Source organism: Papaver somniferum, chromosome 3 (genome assembly GCF_003573695.1).
Source record: "Papaver somniferum cultivar HN1 chromosome 3, ASM357369v1, whole genome shotgun sequence".
Taxonomy (NCBI): domain Eukaryota; kingdom Viridiplantae; phylum Streptophyta; class Magnoliopsida; order Ranunculales; family Papaveraceae; genus Papaver; species Papaver somniferum.
This window is the reverse complement of record NC_039360.1, coordinates 73163345-73166276: the sequence shown is the minus strand read 5'-3', so window position 1 is coordinate 73166276 and position 2932 is coordinate 73163345.

The following is a 2932-nucleotide window of genomic DNA, read 5'->3' as shown; positions in this document are numbered from 1 at the left end:
CTTTCTCCTTCCATGTCTCCTCGGTTAAATAGTGAAAGCTAGAATCTTCGGTGAGAAGTTCATTTTCTAAAGGTTGTTCATCCATTAGGGGAGGTACATCCACGACCTGGACAAGAATATACCCACATTAGTCTAAACGAGGAAACAAAACGAAAAGATATATGAAGGTGCGGTTGGTAATGAAAGAGGATAAACAAACCGTAACCAAGTTACTGGCTGTAACTATAATCTTATACAAACCATAACTATCTTATGGTTGGTAATGGTCATCTAATAACAAACCGTAAATACATCAAAAGAAAATTGAAAACATAGAGAGTTGTTTACGGTTGGAAAAAAAAGTCTATAACAAACCGTAAATGTAGTTACGGTTGGTCTCAATTTACATATTACTAACCATAAATGTGCAGTAAATACTACCATGCACATGATGAGTTACGGTTGGTAATTGATGAACGAGATAATCAACCGTAATTTGGTTACGGTTCGTATCGAAATAATCTCTACCAACCTTAACTGGTATTACGATTGGGTTTCCCCCCAAATTGAACCAGTTACGGTTGGTATTGGATATTTTTCGAGCCGTAACTATGAGTTACGGTTGGTCACGAGCTAAATTCCAACAGTAAGTTCTTCTGAAATTTTAAAAGTTTTGATTTTTTTTACGTACTTTAGATAATTTTGAGCGACAAAAAGCTAATGGGAACTAATTTAGAAGTATACCTGGTCATTTTCAGGCTCTGATTCTTCACTTTGTTGGCTAATTTCTTCAATTGGTTGAGATTGACCTTCACTTTGGGTTAAAAAATCTCTACCATCTAACAAATACTCCATATCAGGATCTCCATCAAGAGGTATGTAGTATTTGTTTTCTCTATCATATAGAGATTCACCCATCTCAAATTTGTCACTGGAATCACTCATTTTGGTTGAGTGAATCAAAATATAGGGTTTCACAAATATCACAAAATTTTTTCTTTTCTTCTCCTCTAAACTTTTTTTTTAACTCTAAAAATCTGATTTTGATTTGTTTTAGAGTAAATACAAGTGAAATTTGATTATAAAAACTAAACTAGATTATCAACACTAAACTATGTAAGGGTTAATTAGTCATTTTCAGTTTTTTTAATAAGGGGCACTTCAAATTACCATGTAATGACCCTTTTTGTCCTATTACCCGCCGCCTCTCTAATGGAATCCGCCACCCCTATAACAGGATTGTTTCTTAAAGTTTTCTCTCCCACCACGAGGTCCGCAACTAGGATGTGTTTAGAAGCCAAATTATTGACAATTCTCGCAATCTATATTGAGAATATTTGCTCATTTGGGAAACTTTCACACAATGGGATAATGTCTTTGTTTACAGCAAGACGAATGAATTGTTCTGCAATTTTTCTCTCACTTCTGAATGTCCTCCTTATCTTTAATTTACATGTTAAATTCTTGTAGAAGAAATATCCATCAAATAAGCCTTGGCTTTGCTTCCTTCTCTGCAAGTTGATGCTGCATTTCATGTCCGAGTACACAACAACTTTCCTACCGAGGAAATAAGAATGAAATTTCTCCAATGCGAACACTATATCTAGTATCTCCTGTGTTGGGGTCCTATAGTTTTTTTGTGCCTCATTCAACATCCTAGAAGCATAATAAATGGCGTGAGGTAGGTTCCCAATAGGTTACCCTAACATAACACCAACTGCACAATCACCGTCATCACACATTTGCTTAAACAACTTGCTTCATTCTTGTGGTTTAATGATAATGATTATTATGAAAAGTTATTTCAAATAACTGAATATTCCCGAACACTTCCTACCAAAGTAAAAAACCATGTATTTTTGCAAAAGTTGGTTTAATGGTGATTGGTGATGAAACTTTGGGAAATCCTTTGATAAACCTGCAATAAAATCATGTGTGACCAATAAAAACTACAATGAGGGGTAAGAGCACGAATAAGATCTATCTTAGCTTTATCGACTTCCAATCCTATAGAAAATACAATATGGTTTAAGATAATGTCATAAGTTACTATAAAATGCTAGTTATATATCCCAATTAAGCACGAGATTAGGAATTACTGTAAGGTTATCCAAGAAAAGATCAAAGGAATCACCACACACACTCCAAAACCGTCAATAAATTCTTCAATAATCTTTTCAACACAATCTGAAAATATGCTTACCATATATACCTTTGGAAGGTATCCAGAGTATTACACAAACCAAAAGGTATCATATTTTTTTTGCAAATGCTCCAAACGGGCATTACACAAACCAAAAGGTATCATTTTATATGCAAATGCTCCAAACGGGCAAATGAAAATAGTATTTTCTTAATCCTCATGCATTATCACAATCTTATTGTAACTTGAATAATTATTAAGGAAACACTAGTGAGAATCCAAACTAAATGTCCTAACATTTTAATAAAAGGTAAAAGGGGGTCTTTCTGGTGGTGACATTCAGTTTTATGTAATCTTTACACACCCTCCAACTGGTTTGTACACAAGCTGGGACAAGTTCGTTATTATCATTTTGAACCACTGTGATGCCCAACTTCTTTGGTACAACTTGTACCAGACTTGCCTATTTACTATCATAGATTTGGTAGATAACTCTCACGTATAGTAGCTTGATTATCTTTATTTTCACTACTTTTATCGTTAGAGGGTTCAAATGACGTTGATCTTCCCTGGTAGATTTTCACCCTCCCTAGTAGTATTTTATGCACGGAAACGGCAGGGCTTATTCTCCTAATATCATCATTTTTCATCCAATTATCGATTTTGACTTCCTTATCACCCCAACACAAGTATTTTAAGTGATCCAGAAGAAGTTTCAGTTCTAGATTCGAAACCTGCAAGATAAACGACATAAGCTTTTCATTAGACAATGATAAAGAAATATAAGAAATATTATTGTTTACTGATTTT